Genomic DNA, 22440 nt, shown 5'->3' on the forward strand with positions numbered 1-22440 from the left:
TAAAACAACAGTAAAAAGACATTTGAAAAGAGAGTAGCAAGGCTATATACAGACACCTGTTAGTCAGGCTTATTGAAGTAGTATATGATATGATGAACAGAGCAGTAGAAGCGTAAAAAGAGGGGTTGGTGGGTGGTGAGACACAATGCAGATTGCCCGGTTAGCCAATGTGAAGGAGCACTGGTTGGTAGGGCCAATTTAGGTAGTATGTACATGAATGTATAGTTAAAGTGACTATGCATATAAGATAAACAGAGAGTAGCAGCAGCTTAAAAGAGGGGTTGGGTGGGGCACACAATGCAAATAGTCCGGGTAACCATTTGATTACCTGTTCAGGAGTCTTATGGCTTGGGGTTAAAAACTGTTGAGAAGCCTTGTTGTCCTATACTTGGCACTCCGGTATCGCTTGCCATGCGGTATTAGAGAGAACAGTCTATGACTGGGGTGGCTGGGGTCTTTGACAATTTTTAGGGCATCTCTCTGACACCGCCTGGTGTAGAGATAATGGATGGCAGGCAGCTTAGCCCCAGTGATGTACTGGGCCGTACGCACTACCCTCTGAAGTGTCTTGCGGTCGGAGGCCGAGCAATTGCCGTTCGATGTTGCAGCTGTAGAACCTTTTGAGGATCTCAGGACCCATGTCAAATCTTTTTAGTTTCCTGATGGGGAATAGGCTTTGTCGTGCCCTCTTCACGACTGTCTTGGTGTGCTTAGACCAATCTAGTTTGTTGATGTGGACACCAAGGAATTTGAAGCTCTCAACCTGCTCAACTACAGCCCCGTCGATGAGAATGGGGACGTGCTCGGTCCTACTTTTCCTGTAGTCCACAATCATCTCCTTAGTCTTGGTTACGTTGAGGGATAGGTTGTTATTCTGGCACCACCCGGCCAGGTCTCTGACCTCCTCCCTATAGGCTGTCTCGTCGTTGTCTGTGATCAGGCCTACCATTGTTGTGTCGTCAGCAAACTTATTGATGGTGTTGGAGTCGTGCCTGGCCATGCAGTCGTAGGTGAACAGGGAGTACAGGAGGGGACTGAGCACACACCCCTGGGGAGCTCCAGTGTTGAGGATCAGCGTGGCAGATGTGTTGTTACCTACCCTTACCAAATGGGGGCGGCTTGTCAGGAAGTCCAGGATCCAGTTGCAGATCCCAAGATCCTTAGCTTAGTGATGAGCTTTGAGGGTACAATGGTGTTGAACGCTGAGCTTTAGTCAATGAACAGCCTTCTCACATAGGTGTTCCTTTTGTCCAGTTGGGAAAGGGCAGTGTGGAGTGCAATAGAAATTGCATCATCTGTGGATCTGTTTGGGCAATATGCAAATTGGAGTGGGTCTAGGGTTTCTGGGATAATGGTGTTGATATGAGCCATGACCAGCCTTTCAAAGCACTTCATGGCTACGGACGTGAGTGCTACGGGTCTGTAGTCATTTCGGCAGGTTGCCTTTGTGTTCTTAGGCACAGGTACTATGGTGGTCTGCTTGTAGCATGTTGATATTACAGACTCAATCTGGAACATGTTGAAAATGTCAGTGAAGACACCTGCCAGTTGGTCAGCACATGCTCGGAGCACATGTCCTGGTAATCCGTCTGGCCCCGCAGCCTTGTGTATGTTGACCCGACTCACGTCGGCTACGGAGAGAGTGATCATACAGTCGTCCGGAACAGCTGATGCTCTCATGCATGCCTCAGTGTTGCTTGCCTCGAAGCGAGCATAGAAGTGATTTAGCTCGTCTGGTAGGCTCGTGTCACTGGGCAGCTTACGGCTGAGCTTCCCTTTGTAGTCTGTAATAGTTTGCAAACCCTGCCCGGTTTGTGCCAGACATAGCATTTTCCTTGATGGCCAAAAAGCTCAATTTTAGTCTCATCTGACCAGAGTACCTTCTTCCCTTGGGGAGTCTCCAACATGCCATTTGGTGAACACCAATTGTTTTGGCTTATTTTTTTATTTTTTCTGGCCACTCTTCCGTAAAGCCCAGCTCTGTTGAGGGTACGGCTTAAAGTGGTCCTATGGACAGATACTCCTATCTTCGCTGTGGAGCTCCTTCAGGGTAATCTTTGGTCTCTTTGTTGCCTCTCTGATTAATGCCCTCCTTACCTGGTCCATGAGTTTTGGTGGGCGGCTCTCTCTTGGCAGGTTTGTTGTGGTGCCATATTCTTTCAATTTTTTTATAATGTATTTAATGGTGCTTTGTGGGATGTTCAATGCTCCACAACTTCGTCCTTGACTTGTTTGGAGAGCTCATTGGTGGCACCAGATCTTATTTAGGGGCTTCATAGCAAAGGGGGTGAATACATAAGCACGCACCACTTTTCCGTTTATAATTTTTTTTTTATAACTTTTTTAAATTTCACTTCACCAATTTGGACTATTTTTTGTATGTCCATTACATGAAATCCAAATAAAAATCAGTTTAAATTACAGGTTGTAATGCAACAAAATTGGAATAACGCCAAGGGGGGTGAATACTTTTGCAAGACACTGTATACCTTATCTACTTTGAAGAACTAGTAAATTGATGTTGTCAGACAGCTCTGCAGCATACTTAGGCAGGCTAGCTAATTAGGACGACTAAAGACAGTACAGTGTGGGGAGCACATAACGTTAGATGGCCTGGCTGGCTGGCTGACTGCTACTGTCCGAGGAGAGATGAGATGATTATTTTAAGGAATTAAAAATAATAAAGTCAGCAAATATAAACTAATAAATCTACACAACTGAAATATTTTATTAATTCATAGTAATGTCCTATTTTTCTATTGATGTCTACCCAATATGGATCTGACAGAGACAATGAAATATGTTCAACGTTTTGACAATTGAATGTTCTGTTTTTGGAATTTCCATTAATTGTAATGTCATTATATGTCACTATAAAATCATGATTATTTTATATTTAACTAGGCAAATTAGTTAAGAACAAGTTATTTTCAATGATGGCCTAGGAACATTGGATTAACTGCCTTGTTCAGGGGCAGAAAGACAGCTTTTTAAGCTGTCAGCTCAGGGATTTGACCTTGCAACCTTTTGGTTACTAGCTTTTGGTTAACAGCTCAACTCAGGAGGCCATTGCTTTTTTCTGCTTCTTACTCCATTTTATCTTCAGCCAGAAAACGACCAACTCTGTGTGTGGTAGTCCTGTGTGTGTATGTGGTGTCATAGGGCGGCCCAGCCCCTGAAGTGACTCTTCCCAACCCACATTATGTCACACCTCAAGGTAGCAGCGGTTCTGTTGCGATAACATCCTGGAGGTCTGATATCTGATTGGACGTTAACTCAACAGTAATGCTATTGGTCATATTATAAAGGGGTGTCAGATACATTGTCTCTTTTTTTAACTTACTTGCACTCTGTCTTTCTCTCTCCACCCCGATGACTTCTCTCTCCCTCTCCCATCATGCCTAGAATAATACTTTGTTACGTGAGTATTGTCTTGTAACTTAAGCTTTATGCCTTGTATAATGTTATCATTCATTTTTACAATAATAAATATCTGCCTTTGACATGCTGTCACAGGCCGGCTCATAGCCTGTGACAGCGAACAGGTAACAGGTATAGGCCAATCAAAAAGGTTCTTTATTGTAAACCAAAACGATTAACTTTAAACTAAGAAAAAGGAATGAGGTGTGAAAGTAACATAATGTAAGGTGTATGTAAAGTGCAGGGATGCGTGAATCTGTGTGTGTGAATGACTGAGTGAAAACTATGCAAAACTACAAAGGAACAAACAAAACAGGATCATACCTGGAGGAGCAGAGAGAGAGTGATTGGTGAAGCAGCAGTTTAAACACCCTGAGCCCAGGTGACTACAATCACTAATGACACTCCTCTGCCTGCAGGAGGAACCGCCCCTGCACTGCAGAGGAGGAGCCGTGACAATTCCTATTACTGTAACCCAACTATAGTCTATTGCATATTGCTAAATCATCTTCATGGCATCAGCTAAACATTTTATTAGACTTTGTCATATCAATTGCATAGTCTTATTTATTATGAGTCGCATGTGAGGTTTATACAGTATAATACATATCTGATAAATATTAACACACTACAGTGTGACTGTGAAAATGAAGTGTTTCAGATAATTGTATGTTTCAATCCTCTACTTGCAGAGTAACTTGCTAATTACTATATTCTCAAACTTTGCTCTTTTCATGCCTTCTATTGTGTCCTCATCACTGGCGTAAAGAGATAAGCAGGTTTGTGGCATTTTGAACGAAACACATTCCCAGTCACCAATCATCCTGCTGAGTTTGACATTAATCAGTGGAATGGAATCCTGGGCCAAAACAGGCTAATTACCTGTTAAAGTGTATTGATTAAAGCAGCATCTCATCTGGGGCTGTCTTCTCTTTATCATCCCTTGTTAGATATGGCTTTGAAATAGAAATACCAGCAGCTAAAGAGCTCCAAACCCAAACCCAGTCTGGTCTTCATCAGGCTGGCTGGGATGTTGTTCCGGTAATGACTAGCACAGTGTGTGCTAGACGTGAGTGAGGTGCGGAAGTCGAATCGACGGCAGCCCACTGCACACAAAGCCCTTAGCCAGTGCTATTGACACTGAATTCTAAGTAGGACACCAAGGCTACATAAAAAGTTCCAGAAAGCTGAAGTTACATTCTTTGGGCTTGACTTAGTTTCCCACAGGCACAAAGTCCCTTTGAGCATGGCGAAGTTATTAATAATACTTTAGATGGTGTGTTAATACACTCAGTCACTATAAAGATACAGGCAACCTTCCTAACTCAGTTGCCAGAGAGGAAGGAAATCACTCACCTTGAGGTCAATGAGGACTTTAAAATTGTTGCAGAGTCCAGTGGCTGTGATAGGAGAAAACTAGAGATGGATGAACAACATTGTAGTTACTCCACAATACTAACCTAAATGACAAAGTGAAAAGAAATAAATCTGTACTGAATGCAAATATTCCAAAACATGCATCCTGTTTGCAATAAATCACTAAAGTATAACTGCAAAGAATGTGGCAAAGAAATTAACTTTATTTCCTAAAAACAAAGCCTTATGTTTGGGGCAAATCCAACACAACACATCAGTGAGTGCCACTCTTCACTCTTCAAAGTATGGTGGGGGCTGTATCATGTTATTGGTATGCTTGTCATTGGCAAGGGAGTTTTTTAGGATAAAAAGAAACAGAATAGAGCTAAGCACAGGCAAAATCCTTGAGGATTTTGTTTTGCAACAGACACTGGGAGACAAATTCACCCTTCAGCAGGACAATAACCTAAAACACAAGGCCAAATATACACTGGAGTTGCTTACCAAGATGACATTGAATGTTCCTGAGTAGCCTAGTTACAGTTTTGACTTAAATCGTCGTGAAAATCCATGGCAAGACTTGAAACCAACTTGACATACTGTATCTTGAAGAATTATATTGTACAATCCAGGTGTGCCAATCTCTTAGAGACCCAGAAAGACTCACAGCTGTAATCGTTGCCAAAATGGATTCTAACATGTAGTTATGTAACTACTTATGGAAATTAGATATTTATCTATTACATTTGCAAAAATGTCTGAAAACATGTTTTAACTTTGTTGTTATGGTGTATTGTGTGTAGATGGGTGAGAATAAAAATCTATTTAGTCCATGCTGAATTCAGGCTGTAACACAACAGCATGTGGAATAAGTCAAGGGGTATGAATACTTTCTGAAGGCACTGTCTCTCATGTGGTTTCCTTTTTCCCTCATCTTGTCCAACTGTTACCATGCACCTGCAAAAAAGATTAATCAGATGTGCGAGTGTCTTTTGAATCTTAAAAATATGCATTTCCATTCTACTCTAGAATCCAATTGAATGTAAAAAATAAAAAGATGAATAGCCAACATTATTTAAGTTAATAATTCCAAAGATGCCAAGCAATTCATATAAATGTCATATACCAGCAGTGCAGTACAAGTACACCCTTGGTTGTGTCCTAAATTCCTTTCTCACACATGGGCTTTATTGATATGGTTTGAAGACTTTAGCGGTGGGAGATATTGTGTGAGTGTGCTTCTCGGCTGATGTATGGGCACATGGAAAAAGGAGGCTTTATCGTGTGTCTCCAGACAGAGACAGTCAGCAGGCTGGAAGCAACCGTTCGTTGGCAGCTTTTCTTCTCCGTCTCAGACAGAATCATTCTGAGCAGAATCAGAAGCCTCAATCAAGCAGCTTCTTCAGAATTTGCACTGTCAGAGGATAGAGCATGAGACAGATCTACATGAAACACCTGGGGACAGTCATTACTACTCTCAGAGACACAGACGTTGAGTCCCAGGATTCCCCCAGCAGTAGTCTAGTGGCCGGGTATGGAGGAAATTAGGGCAAAACATATTTTACTTGATGTTTCAAGCAATTGTCTGCGGAGCAACCTCAACCTTTTGCAGACCAATGGTAACATCCTGTAACAACAGAAATCTGTGTTTATTTTGATATCCTCAAGACTCCAGATACTATGCAGTTCTAGACAACCAGGATTCGTTGTATTTGTAATGCAAGAAAGGAACAAGGTGGTCAGAAGACATCGTCTGCATTCTGATCAGAATGGGGTTGGGGGATGAAGGGTTGGGGTAAGGTTGGGCAGAATGGGTTGGAGCACCACCCCTCTGTGAGATGGTGCCCTCTTCTCAGGAGAAAGACCTCTGAAATTAGAACCCAGGATCCTCATCTGACTTCCAATTAACATATGCCCTCCCCGTCATTCCACATCTGCATCTCAGTGCTCGCCCTGCTCCAGCCAGCCTTATACTAACACTAGGAAGAGACTAGAGGCACTATAGGGTGACGTGTCTTAGTAGAGGACATGCTGCCACCAAATGATCTCCCTGACATATCTGTCCCCCATCTCCTCCTCCCTAAAAATGAATAAACTCCTTATCAAGGCTCTGCGCCAAACAGATGCCACAGCCCAGATTACCATGGGTTCTCAGTGCGAGACGTAGCAATATGGGACGGACTTAGACAAGATGAAGAGATAGGTGGCTAAGAATATATTCAGAGACCCAGAAGCTAGAGACAACACCCTGGAAAGAGACTCAGAGACATATAGTCTGTGTCCATTGCAGGGAGAAGAGGTAGTAATTACCAAACTGAGGAAAAACAACCGGATAACCTGATTGTGTATCGATTGCGTATGTTCTGCTGTGGCTAGATTTAAGTTTGTTCCCTTAACAAGGCCAAGAGCATAAAGTGTTCTATGACTTACAGGGAGGGGTTGCATGTTGTAAACACAAATGGTGATAAATCACATCTGCGGCATGCACAGAATTGTCAGCAATTTTGCTGACATTGATGTGGCAGTATTACATGTGACTCATACATCTCCAGATTATGGAAAGGGTTTTCACACAGAGAGCACAAATTAAGGCAGGAGGTTGAGGCTGTTTCAAAACAGTGCTTCATTTTGTGATTTTCCAAATAGATTGTGTTTGTGGGAATGTTCTGTTGTCATTTCCTCCTACAAGGGAGTTCTGTTCCAGTAAACAATATTTTTTTTACACACCTGTGGGTATTATTGGTGTCTTGTGAAGTCATTATGAACCCAAAGAAACAATAACATTACCCTCACATATCTGCTATGGATCTAAAGCCCAATTTGCTCCCTATGGAAAACAAAGAATAGTCTCCCCCCTTCCTTACAAGACAAACTCCCTTTGTTTATATATCTAATTGATCACCTGATTCTTTTCTTCTTCAAAAGAGGTGAAGATCAACATTTTAAAAACAGAGGAAATAATACAAGAGCTCAGGAATGATTTGTTTCTTCTTCTCCTGATCCAAACAGAGGCTATATGCAGACACAGATTGGTTTTGTTTTGTTGCAGGGGAGTGTGATAAGAAGGGGGAAATAATGAGAATTGTCTCATTAATAGGTAGAGAATGCATTATGGGTCATATGTTGAATAATTCCCGAGGCATAAACACCCACTGTGGAAGTGGCGATCAGAGATGCCACATTACTCTGAGCAAATGTTTGATCATATTTCCTACACCTGAGTGGAACTTATATTGCACAGGGAAAACATCACTGCAAGGACGCCGAGCAGTGTTGTTTACCCAATACAAGAATGGAAAAGGTTTCTCGTAATGAGTAAACATTACTGCGTTCCGCCTGGGTGCTATTTGATTTCTGTTTCTTTAAGAGCCTTGTGCAGGGAAAAACCCTTCAACAGGTCGATTTTTATCAAAAACCTTTTGATATTTCTTTAACCATATTAGAGACACATACAGTGCCTTGCGAAAGTATTCGGCCCCCTTGAACTTTGCGACCTTTTGCCACATTTCAGGCTTCAAACATAAAGATATAAAACTGTATTTTTTTGTGAAGAATCAACCAGAAGTGGGACACAATCATGAAGTGGAACGACATTTATTGGATATTTCAAACTTTTTTAACAAATCAAAAACTGAAAAATTGGGCGTGCAAAATTATTCAGCCCCCTTAAGTTAATACTTTGTAGCGCCACCTTTTGCTGCGATTACAGCTGTAAGTCGCTTGGGGTATGTCTCTATCAGTTTTGCACATCGAGAGACTGACATTTTTTCCCATTCCTCCTTGCAAAACAGCTCGAGCTCAGTGAGGTTGGATGGAGAGCATTTGTGAACAGCAGTTTTCAGTTCTTTCCACAGATTCTCGATTGGATTCAGGTCTGGATTTTGACTTGGCCATTCTAACACCTGGATATGTTTATTTTTGAACCATTCCATTGTAGATTTTGCTTTATGTTTTGGATCATTGTCTTGTTGGAAGACAAATCTCCGTCCCAGTCTCAGGTCTTTTGCAGACTCCATCAGGTTTTCTTCCAAAATGGTCCTGTATTTGGCTCCATCCATCTTCCCATCAATTTTAACCATCTTCCCTGTCCCTGCTGAAGAAAAGCAGGCCAAAACCATGATGCTGCCACCACCATGTTTGACAGTGGGTATGGTGTGTTCAGGGTGATGAGCTGTGTTGCTTTTACGCCAAACATAACGTTTTGCATTGTTGCCAAAAAGTTCAATTTTGGTTTCATCTGACCAGAGCACCTTCTTCCACATGTTTGGTGTGTCTCCCAGGTGGCTTGTGGCAAACTTTAAACAACACTTTTTATGGATATCTTTAAGAAATGGCTTTCTTCTTGCCACTCTTCCATAAAGGCCAGATTTGTGCAATATACGACTTATTGTTGTCCTATGGACAGAGTCTCCCACCTCAGCTGTAGATCTCTGCAGTTCATCCAGAGTGATCATGGGCCTCTTGGCTGCATCTCTGATCAGTCTTCTCCTTGTATGAGCTGAAAGTTTAGAGGGACGGCCAGGTCTTGGTAGATTTGCAGTGATCTGATACTCCTTCCATTTCAATATTATCGCTTGCACAGTGCTCCTTGGGATGTTTAAAGCTTGGGAAATCTTTTTGTATCCAAATCCGGCTTTAAACTTCTTCACAACAGTATCTCGGACCTGCCTGGTGTGTTCCTTGTTCTTCATGATGCTCTCTGCTCTTTTAACGGACCTCTGAGACTATCACAGTGCAGGTGCATTTATACAGAGGCTTGATTACACACAGGTGGATTGTATTTATCATCATTAGTCATTTAGGTCAACATTGAGATCCTCACTGAACTTCTGGAGAGAGTTTGCTGCACTGAAAGTAAAGGGGCTGAATAATTTTGCACGCCCAATTTTTCAGTTTTTGATTTGTTAAAAAAGTTTGAAATATCCAATAAATGTCGTTCCACTTCATGATTGTGTCCCACTTGTTGTTGATTCTTCACAAAAAAATACAGTTTTATATCTTTATGTTTGAAGCCTGAAATGTGGCAAAAGGTAGCAAAGTTCAAGGGGGCCGAATACTTTCGCAAGGCACTGTATTTACCTCAGATTACACAGAGACACAAATCATTTGAAAACAAATCCAATTTTGATAAACTCCCATGTCTATTGGGTGAAATACCACAGTGTGTGAATGTAATATTTACTGTTCACTTTTTATTGTTTATTTCACTTTTGTTTATCCATTTCACATGCTTTGGCAATGTAAACATATGTTTCCCATGCCAATAAAGCCCTTTGAATTGAATTGAATTGAGAGAGCGAGAGCAGCTTGGAGTGGAATCTTAAGAAGGACGTTTTTACCATCCTCTCTCCTTGGAGGATCATTGGAAGAAAAGCACTCAGATGATCATTTGCAATAGTAGTGAGTTTGTCAGTCCAGAGTGAGTCACACTCTGAGGAGAGCTGCTTGTTGACTAACACTTACAGGAGGACTGATCTATATCACTGGGAGTTCACTACCTAATGTACTGTAGGATACTATTCAATCAAAACTGTTTACCGGGTTTGTGGGGAGTTCCCATTTGATCTTTAAATATACTGTATGTGGATTTTTATCTCCAGTGATTTGTCATCGATTGTAGGCAAGATCACAACTGAAACTTCTGAAAGAGACCAATAAGAGAAAGGTGGGATGCACATGTCACCTACAGTATCTCAGAGAGATGCACTCTCTAAGTATGACTCTGTATCTGTGTACATGCACATAAATAGTTTCCCATTTGTGAAGCTGTCCATCTAAATACATCATTCACCTGTCACCAGCTGACTGGTCAGGCCATATTCCCAGCTTGTTTTGTTGCGGCCCAGAGATTGAGTGTTGATTGCTTGTCCCCTCCTGTCGTGGAGCAGGGGAGTGATCTGAGACAGCAGGCCATTATTCAGTCTTTAGATGTGCTGCTTCTTATCACTACGCAGGGCTGACTGAGGCAGCTGGTCTTGTCAATGCGCCAGCATCGCCATGTCCTTTGGGGATGGACTTTGACGAGACCGGCCGTCCGCATAACAACCTCCTCCTCCAAACGCACACAGACAGACAGAGAGAGACAGACAGAGATGCACTCGCATTCGCACACACATGCACACACAACCAAAAGAACACACACACACACACACACACATAACACACACACACTCACTCGTTCTCCCTCCCTTTCTCAACACACACACACACACACACACACACACACACACACACACACACACACACACACACACACACACACACACACACACACACACACACACACACACACACACACGCGCACACACACACACACACACACACACACACACACACACACACAAACATGGGCCTGGATTTTAATTGGGACTTCAGACGAGCACTGTGATAGGGAGGTGACAACTCTGCTAAAATGAAATCATTTCAATAAAAAACAAAATGCTTCCAGCCTTGTCCATTTGGTGAGAATTGGCAGTGATGGACTAGTGCCAACATACAGTATGTTCCTCCAACCCCATTTGGGGGGTGGGGGTGTCTATATAAGGACATGTTTAATCGCTGATGGAAACTCACCAGGTAGTATAGCTACAAGATACATAGCTAGACCTTGGTAAACAATGCTTGATTACTGTTTCTTTATCTGAGTCCCCTCCAATCTGCTATGTCCATGCTGCTGACTATGGCTGGTTTAAGTCTTATCTCTCCAGATGCCTTAATAAGTCCATGACACTCAGCCTACAACTATTTACTGGTTCCGACCATGTATCAGGCTACGGGAGCAAGGAGTAAAGTACAGGAAACAGTGTCCCAACAGAGTGAAAACTGTGAAATAAGCAGGCCACTGAGGTTCAAATTATTGATACTGTCATTTTTTTCAAAGAGGTCTAACCTATAAACATACCGACTTCTCTTGCATTTACATAAACCACCTAATGGTCAGTCCAGGCCTGAGACTTGGAACGCTACAGTTGTGATTATCTCAGTGTTTATCATTATGTTTGGTATGGGGGAACACACCATTTTCCTACATTAATAACGTATAGCAGAGGGATATCTCAGGGGAGGAAGGCAGAGTCCCCCGTTTTAATGTATAATTCTGAGCAGCTGAGGCACAGGGATAGGCGACAGGAAGAGACCGATGAAAGACGATAAGTCTCACATTTCAAGAAATGCAATGTCTAAAATATTAGAAGAGCTACTGTATATAAACACTCTGAGGATAAATATCCACTGGGTGCAGATGTCAATCCAACGGTTCAACGTAATTTCATTGAAAGGACGTGGAAACAACGTTGATTCAACCAGTGTGTGCCCAGTGGGTAGGGTTTTACCTGAGGAGTAAATGTGGGACTAAGATGGAGACCCCATTCTAGAGACCCATCAACTGGGTTTCACACAGTTTTCTACGCAGAGCTCTACTCCGGTCTGAGCCCCGGGGAGATGACAATGGATTTTCATGTTTTGCTCTCTGTCTCCTTTGACAACGGGAAATAATAAATAAGTTAAGTCAGCTACAGCTGAATTTATATTACCTAGACAAACGCACGGATTAGGCAGTAGCCGAGACAGGCCGCTGTTCTGCTCTGCTGGACCGACATCATACACAACAAGAACAGGGGGCTGCTTTTTGATGTGCAAACTCTCTGAAGTTTGTCTGAGGTCTCTGGGAGGCAGCTTTCACCATCCTATATCCAACCTGCTGGTCCGCTGCAGCTATGCTTCTGTTCAACTAAAGAAGGACATTTTGGAACAAGTGTCAAATGTTACTACAGTGACTTTTGAGGAATGATATGAAATGGAAATTAATCTAACGTTATCTTCACCTGTCCAGGTGTCCTTTGACAGCATAATGTTGACATCGTCAACCTCAATGAAACATCATACCATGCAATGCTGCCTTGGAATAACTCTTCACACTGTACAAGAATGGCTGGCTGAACACAGAGTGTTACTCCCAGAAGCATGAAGATGCCTTAAAGCCCTGAGGGGTCTTGTTGAGGTTTAGCCCTGACCTTTGGCCACCATTACAAAGTCAGTTCTCTTGAGTCTTAAATTGAGATATACATTTTGCAGTGTGGCTGACTGTTTGAAAAGACCATGGACTTTCAAAGCCAAGTGTATTCCTGAGTGTCCTTGGAAGATAAAGCAGTAGCAGGTATCTTTCCCCCATCTGTCTGAGGTGACCTGCTTTAAACACAGCTCTGAACCCCAGCTCCCTGAACCCCAGCTCCGCCACAGCAGGCTCACAGCATGGGCACCTACCTCTGCTAAGGCTGCTGGGTTCACTTCTCCTGCCATAGTGGAAGTCGACTCTGTTCTTCACAATGCTGAGTTCACATCACTCAAGTCTGGTGTTGATAGCAATATTTGTAGTTATTTTCTTCCACTTTTCCTTATCAGCAGCTATTGCATGTGCAGTGCACCATAGAACGTGGAGATTACGACACATGCACTAACAATGAGCAAATGCCCCCAGAACAAATGAAAAGTTGGAGAATGTGTTGGAGGAGCATTGTAGCGGAGATTTTCTTCCCTTTCTGCACTGAAGCAATTTCACCATGACTTACAGACAAGACCTCGGAAGGTTATCATACAGTGTGCATGAGCCGCTTCAACAGCCGTCCTCAAATAATGGATCTCTTTGATCTACCAAACGTCAGCACTTAAAATAGCAAATATGCTTGTCGCTAAATCCAATCTCAAATTGAGCCCTGGCCTGTCTTACATAAGCCACATTTCTGAGGAAGGGACCTAAATCATAGAAGGAATGGAGAATCCCAAAGCCTTTGTGTTCTACAGGCTCCTGGTGAACCAGAGTACTGTTCAATCATCAAATGAATGGACTCCATACATTCAATATCCCGCCTCACATCAGTCCTCTTGCCATGGAACATGGGGGTATATTAAGCTGGTGACAAGGTTAGGACTAACTGTTTTTAGTTTGAGGGTTTAGAACAGCGCTGTTGTCACTGTTTAAGTTTACAGAGCAAAACCAGTTGAGGAAGCGGAGATGGTCTGGAGAGGAGCTTATGGAAACATTTTGGTATTCTTCTTTAGAGACTTCCAAAATAAAAAATAAAAAAATCCCAGGCTTCATGTCTCTTTACTGCAAGCTGGAGGACCTTGGTATCAGCACAGATAAATAACCACAGTGTTATAAGGAAGAAATCTATACTTTTTGTTGACCAATTTCATGACACAGTATAGGTCAAGGGTATTATCAAGTTTTTAATGTCACATGCCCAGGAAAATGCCTTTCTTTCAAGCTCGTATCTAAGTAGGATTGGATATTTAGTTTACATTTGAGTAATTTAGCAGACACTCTTATCCAGAGTGACTACACACCATTTTCGTACTTTCTCATACAGGTCCCCCGTGGGAATAGAACCCACAACCCTGGTGTTGCAAGCACCACGCTCTACCAACTGAGCTACACAGGACCCATTTTTTCTTCAAGTACTGTACCGGTCGGTATTCATAAGTCAAGCTTTGACAACACTACACTGAGAAATAAGTTGTCCCTGGGCTGTATAAACATATACTGTAGAATGTACTGTCCTTTCCAACTTTCCCCTTTGTTCGATTCCACGGTCACTATTTGTCTGGGCACTGAGCAGCAGAACTCATCACAGTTTGCTCGCTTGAGTTGCAGAGGCTGTGCTCTAATTGTCTGCTTCTTTCTTTTTAAGGGAGGTTGGCGGCAGGTAGCCTAGTGGTTAGAGTGTTGGACTTGTAATGGAAAGGTTGCAAGATTGAATCCCTGAGCTGACAAGGTAAAAATATGTTGTTCTGCTCATGAACAAGGCAGTTTAACCTGTCTACGATACTGGTTCCCAATTGGGAATCAACCCTCCCACGTGCAGCTGGAACGGTGGCGCATGGAACGCAAAAATATTCTTAAAAATATTTAACCTCCACACATTAACAAGTCCAATAGCTCAAATGAAAGATAAACATCTTGTTCATTTAGCCAGCAAGTCAGATTTCTAAAATGTTTTACGGCGAAAACATAGCACATATATATGTAAAACCACCACCAGACACAGCTCATTTCAATAGCCAAAACATGCAATCAACAAACGCAGGATTAAAAAATAAATCGCTCACTAACCTTTTGAAAATCTTCATCAGATGACAGTAATATGACATATTACACAGTACATATATTTTTTTTTCAATAATATGCCATTTATATCCATAAATGTCCATTTACAGTGAGTTCACCTTCAGAAATTACTCAAAAACGCCCGCAGGAAATCTATGTAGCGCGGCAAGATAACGTAAAATAGACATCATAAACTTTGACTAAATATACATGTTCTACATATAGTTGGAAAGATACACTGCTTCTTTATGCAACCGCTGTGTTAGATTTATTTTTAACGTTACAGAAATCGCACACTATTCCATATTGTGAGACAGCGCTCAGTTCCAAGCTACATTTCCACGTAATGTTGGAGTCAACAGAAACACAGATTTAAGCATAAATATTCCCTTACCTTCGATGGTCTTCGTTCAGAATGTTCTGGAAGGCTTCATACTTACCCAATACATCGTTTGGTTTCAAGTCTTGCGTCTTTGTATTAGCTACTGCTAATAACATCAGCTGAAATGCACCCAAAACGTCCTCTGGTCCGGATAAGTTGCGCATCAAAACTTCAAAATTACACATTATATGTCGACTAAACAGGTCAAACTAAGTGCAGAAGCAAGCTTTATGATGTTTTAGACGTGCAAAACAAACTTCAATTCAATCGCCCATCGTCTGCCCTTCTCTTCAGTGCTGGAAACAAAGGAATGACTGTGACCAATTCGCGCCCATACGCACAGCCTATTCTCTCGTGGCACGCACTAATTTCACTCCCATAGGGTCAATTCTCGCGCGATTTGAACGGTTTGAAGCTCTAATGAAAGAGGACATCTAGCGGAAGAGATAGAAAGTGTCCGCAGAATCATAGCTGGTTGGGAAGGGTGGGGGCCATGACGTCAAAGTTGCTCCAACTTTCATGGCCACAAAAACTAGTTTGGAAGAATGCCTGCCCTGTGAGTTCTGCTATACTTACAGACATAATTCCAACGGTTTTAGAATCTTTAGAGTGTTTTCTATCCAATAATAATTTTTATTTGCATATATTAACAATTTTTGACAGATTTTTTTTCCAGTTTACTAGGGGTACCCAATCTCTCCAAAGGGGGCGTATGTCTGCCATATCCTCAACAGGTTTTAACCCACTGTTCCTAGGCTGTCATTGAAAATAAGAATTTGTTCATAAATGACTTGCCTAGTTAAATAAAGGTTAAATAAATAAAAAATACTGTTCAGGCTACACTAGCTCCTGTAAATGTCTTCTCTGAGACTGTTTAGTGAGTGGGCACTTCCATCCCAATGTCTTCACTGAGACTGTTTAGTGAGTGGGCACTTCCATCCCAATGTCTTCTCTGAGACTGTTTAGTGAGTGGGCACTTCCATCCCAATGTCTTCTCTGAGACTGTTTAGTGAGTGGGCACTTCCATCCCAATGTCTTCTCTGAGACTGTTTAGTGAGTGGGCACTTCCATCCCAATGTCTTCTCTGAGACTGTTTAGTGAGTGGGCACTTCCATCCCAATGTCTTCTCTGAGACTGTTTAGTGAGTGGGCACTTCCATCCCAATGTCTTCTCTGAGACTGTTTAGTGAGTGGGCACTTCCATCCCAATGTCTTCTCTGAGACTGTTTAGTGAGTGGGCACTTCCATCCCAATGTCTTCTCTGAGACTGTTTAGTGAGTGGGCACTTCCATCCCAATGTCTTCTCTGAGACTGTTTAGTGAGTGGGCACTTCCATCCCAATGTCTTCTCTGAGACTGTTTAGTGAGTGGGCACTTCCATCCCAATGTCTTCTCTGAGACTGTTTAGTGAGTGGGCACTTCCATCCCAATGTCTTCACTGAGACTGTTTAGTGAGTGGGCACTTCCATCCCAATGTCTTCTCTGAGACTGTTTAGTGAGTGGGCACTTCCATCCCAATGTCTTCACTGAGACTGTTTAGTGAGTGGGCACTTCCATCCTAATGTCTTCACTGAGACTGTTTAGTGAGTGGGCACTTCCATCCCAATGTCTTCTCTGAGACTGTTTAGTGAGTGGGCACTTCCATCCCAATGTCTTCACTGAGACTGTTTAGTGAGTGGGCACTTCCATCCCAATGTCTTCTCTGAGACTGTTTAGTGAGTGGGCACTTCCATCCCAATGTCTTCACTGAGACTGTTTAGTGAGTGGGCACTTCCATCCTAATGTCTTCACTGAGACTGTTTAGTGAGTGGGCACTTCCATCCCAATGTCTTCACTGAGACTGTTTAGTGAGTGGGCACTTCCATCCCAATGTCTTCTCTGAGACTGTTTAGTGAGTGGGCACTTCCATCCCAATGTCTTCACTGAGACTGTTTAGTGAGTGGGCACTTCCATCCTAATGTCTTCACTGAGACTGTTTAGTGAGTGGGCACTTCCATCCCAATGTCTTCTCTGAGACTGTTTAGTGAGTGGGCACTTCCATCCTAATGTCTTCACTGGGTTACAGGTACAGTGCCTTGTGAAAGTATTCGGCCCCCTTGAACTTTGCGACCTTTTGCCACATTTCCGGCTTCAAACATAAAGATATAAAACTGTATTTTTTTGTGAAGAATCAACAACAAGTGGGACACAATCATGAAGTGGAACGACATTTATTGGATATTTCAAACTTTTTTAACAAATCAAAAACTGAAAAATTGGGCGTGCAAAATTATTCAGCCCCCTTAAGTTAATACTTTGTAGCGCCACCTTTTGCTGCGATTACAGCTGTAAGTCGCTTGGGGTATGTCTCTATCAGTTTTGCACATCGAGAGACTGACATTTTTTCCCATTCCTCCTTGCAAAACAGCTCGAGCTCAGTGAGGTTGGATGGAGAGCCTTTGTGAACAGCAGTTTTCAGTTCTTTCCACAGATTCTCGATTGGATTCAGGTCTGGACTTTGACTTGGCCATTCAAACACCTGGATATGTTTATTTTTGAACCATTCCATTGTAGATTTTGCTTTATGTTTTGGATCATTGTCTTGTTGGAAGACAAATCTCCGTCCCAGTCTCAGGTCTTTTGCAGACTCCATCAGGTTTTCTTCCAGAATGGTCCTGTATTTGGCTCCATCCATCTTCCCATCAATTTTAACCATCTTCCCTGTCCCTGCTGAAGAAAAGCAGGCCCAAACCATGATGCTGCCACCACTATGTTTGACAGTGGGGATGGTGTGTTCAGCTGTGTTGCTTTTACGCCAAACATAACGTTTTGCATTGTTGCCAAAAAGTTCCATTTTGGTTTCATCTGACCAGAGCACCTTCTTCCACATGTTTGGTGTGTCTCCCAGGTGGCTTGTGGCAAACTTTAAACAACACTTTTTATGGATATCTTTAAGAAATGGCTTTCTTCTTGCCACTCTTCCATAAAGGCCAGATTTGTGCAATATACGACTGATTGTTGTCCTATGGACAGAGTCTCCCACCTCAGCTGTAGATCTGTAGGTCTTCTCCTTGTATGAGCTGAACGTTTAGAGGGACGGCAGTAGATTTGCAGTGGTCTGATACTCCTTCCATTTCAATATTATCGCTTGCACAGTGCTCCTTGGGATGTTTAAAGCTTGGGAAATCTTTTTGTATCCAAATCCGGCTTTAAACTTCTTCACAACAGTATCTTGGACCTGCCTGGTGTGTTCCTTGTTCTTCATGATGCTCTCTGCGCTTTTAACGGACCTCTGAGACTATCACAGTGCAGGTGCATTTATACGGAGACTTGATTACACACAGGTGGATTGTATTTATCATCATTAGTCATTTAGGTCAACATTGGATCATTCAGAGATCCTCACTGAACTTCTGGAGAGAGTTTGCTGCACTGAAAGTAAAGGGGCTGAATAATTTTGCACGCCCAATTTTTCAGTTTTTGATTTGTTAAAAAAGTTTGAAATATCCAATAAATGTCGTTCCACTTCATGATTGTGTCCCACTTGTTGTTGTTTCTTCACAAAAAAATACAGTTTTATATATTTATGTTTGAAGCCGGAAATGTGGCAAAAGGTCGCAAAGTTCAAGGGGGCCGAATACTTTCGCAAGGCACTGTATTATTCCCTGAAAGGTACTTTCATTAACTTGTCAGTTACCAGTTCTGGTCATTAAAGATGAAAGTCCAGGTCCTGTGGTCAGCCTACTGAAGTAGGAGGCTCTTCTCCCTCCTTGAGAGAGAGGTCCAGCAGGACCTCTAAGAAGAGGAGACAGCAGAGTCCTTTTGTAGTTCTGTGAGGTCACATGGTATCGCACCAAGGTGTGAAGGGCCACTTTTTTGACCATTTGCCTTAGAGAAAGAGAGTGAGAGACAGATAAAGAGAGAGAGAGAGCTTGGAGGAACTCAGTAGTCCATAACAGATCAGCATTATAGACAGCCTGTAAACGGATGTTCAACATTAAAACAACACATCGCTACACTGTATATTTCTCTGTCCAGCTCTCATTTCAATTCAAAGGACTGTATTGGAATGGGGAAAATATGTTTACATTGCCAAAGCAAGTGAAATAGATAATACATGAGATTGTGCTTGCAGAGTCTCAATTTGTTGTTTGTCCCATTTTGGGAATTCTTGGTTGGTGAGCAGAACCCAGACCTCACAACCATAAAGGGCAATAGGTTCTATAACTAATTCAAATATGTTTAGCCAGATCCTAATTGGTATGTTGAATTTTATTATCCTTTTGATGGCATAGAAGGCTCCATAACTAAAATAAATGAACAGCAAACATTACACTCACAAAAGTTTCGAAGGAATAGAGACACTTCAAATGTCTTATTATGGCTACGTACAGTGTTGTAACAATGTGTTGAAGTACACTCTCTCTCTCTCTCTCCCCCTCCCTCCCTCTCTCCTTCTTTCAGTCAGTCTATCACTGCCTGTGTCTGGCACAGTAGGACATGGTCCCTGCTGGTGGTCTGATTGGAGCAGCTTGCCTGCATCACAGAGCCCCTGTCGATGACACTGAATAGTAGTGGGACCAGATGGTTTGCCAACTCAAAAGAAACAAGAACAATAGAATATGGGCACCCAAAAAAATGAACAAACACATCAAAGTGTCGCTGGTGACTTGGAACAGTCGCTTTTTATCAAGAACACAGGCCCAAAGATAACATAGTTGAACTACATGGGATAGCCAGGAAATGATGAGTGAGTAATTTTGCTGAATGTCAAGCAGACACATATTTTGTCCTCTTTCACAGTCCCTCTACACAGCAGGCCTGTCATAGTGTTGTGTAAAGAAATCTATTTCAATTCAAATTCTTGTTAACACCAAGAGATACAAACGGCATCACATTGCACTTCTCAACACTTGTCTCAGCATTTTGTATTATGCTTTGGAGACGGGTAACAATACAATTGTAATACAACAAATCTGGCTTCAATGTTGTCATGTATACATATCTTTTCTTAACGGGCTTACTCAATTCACCTCTCAAAAGTAATCCGTGAACACGACTATTGCAAAGTGTTGCATGATTAATAAGAAAAGTTCCAGAGAAACCATTTGAAACGTTACATTACATGTAAATCAGATGTTAACAGCTAGCTCTGGAGAAGATAATTCAGTCCCTGTGTTAACAGATGAGATGACATGAGCCAGTACTGCATTAAAATGACAAGAGAGATGAGTTACCCCCACCAAATGATTTCTCAAAGGACTTAAAGAACAGACATAACTGGTAGCACATACTCTATAATAGACATGCTTGTGATATATATTGTCTAAGTATAAATTAAAACAACAATGTATTAATTTATCTCACTTTTTGTGGGACACGTACAGTATACCATAATGGGTACACAGTCATTTGATTGAACACAACGTGGCTCTGGGTATTGTTGATATGTATTCTGACACACGTACTAACTACAGTGCATCAATTGAACCTGACCTTGCCCTCGAACGTCTGTGCTATGTGGGGGTCAATGAGAAGCTCACAGAGAATACAACATGGGAACAACACTTACGCTGACTTTTCCAACCACAAAGACACATGCAGCTCATAAAGGTCGACAGCATGATTGTAACTGTCAAATGCAATTCAATTATGTTTTTGCATTAGTGAATAGCAGTCTGCAAGATGGTGTGTGTGCTCTGGTGTGTTCGTGTAGATTTGGACCAAAGCCGTATATTCGTTTTTTTAGCCTCAAGACTAAGAGATTTATTTTCAAAGGCGAGTCTTACAAAAAGAATGCTAATGTTTGATCCCGTGTTTATTTCATCCCTTATTATCCAGCTGGTCTCTAAACAGAAGGGAATGGATTTGTGCTGACGAGTCAACTCCCTGTCTTCTCTTTTCCTGATCCCTTGTTTACATTTCCTTCTCTCTGTACACAGAGGTGGAGTTTGTTCTTTTTGTAAACTAGCTACAGTATCAGCCAGAAAGAATGCAGTATACATTGCCTGCAGCCTCAATGGCACAGTAGTTGACCACGGTAGAGCAGTGTTTTTATAAATTACAGAAGTACTTCTAGAGATACCTAATGACTCACAATGGGCCTCAAGATCTACATCTGAGGATGTCTGTGCTGCCAGCTAAGATGCCTTCACACTCTTTATTACCACCTGAACTAGTGTCCTACCTCTTTGTAGAACATGGAAGTAGGGTTCGTACATATGGTATTCCTTACAACGGTGTCTCTTGATAACAATGAAAAAATGCAATCTGGTTCATCTAATGGGACGAAACAAATATCTTCCATTAATTGTGAAGATTGAATTGGTTCATAATTCAAAGTCTTTTTTTTTACACATTTCTTCAAGCAGTTCACAACTTTCTGAGCTCTATCAAAGCCCACTACTTCTGAACTAGCACTTTAAATTACTCCTAAAGGTCGACCACCCATTGAGAAGTGTGGATTTTGTGAATAATTCATTCTCACTGTTCTCTTCTAAAAATGGAGAGCGGAAATCCATTTCACATACTTGAGTCTATCTCCTTATTTATGCCTGTTGGTAATTTTGGATGCCATTTATTTTATAATTACTGTAGGAAATTATCAATATGCCAATTGATTTGGCAAAGTGTAAGAGTAGTGTTTAGTAGCAGGGGCGCAACTTTCACTGGGTCGGGGGAACATGCCCCCCACCCACATTCTGAAATTGCATCATTGTCCCCCCCACCCCCACACACACACACACACACACACACTTCTAAAACCAAAGTTGCTCTCCTGTTTAGTAAGATGGCCAATGATCCTCATACTGAACATATCCACTCCCAAGCAATGAAAACTACTACTCTCTAAGTTTTCAGACACTTCCTTTTACATTTTAGCTATCTAGAGTGACTTACAGTTTGTGCAGTACTCTTAAGACTGGTAGGTAGGACAACCACATATCACAGTCATAGAAAGTAAACATGTTTGCAATAAAGTAACTATCAGCTAAGTCTGACATGGCAGTGGACATGGATTCATTTGTTTGTTTTTCATTCATTATTCAAAGATTTCAAACACAGTATGAAACAAACACTAAATGAAATGAAGGGCATTTCAAAAAGGCTTCCCTGAATGTCACAACAATACGTCGAACAAGGGCAGCAGCTGTAGACCAAGGATTAAATCTCTGGCACAATTCAATGGCCATGGAGTCA

Source organism: Oncorhynchus mykiss, chromosome 13 (genome assembly GCF_057628025.1).
Source record: "Oncorhynchus mykiss isolate SJ-2025 chromosome 13, ASM5762802v1, whole genome shotgun sequence".
Taxonomy (NCBI): Eukaryota; Metazoa; Chordata; class Actinopteri; order Salmoniformes; family Salmonidae; genus Oncorhynchus; species Oncorhynchus mykiss.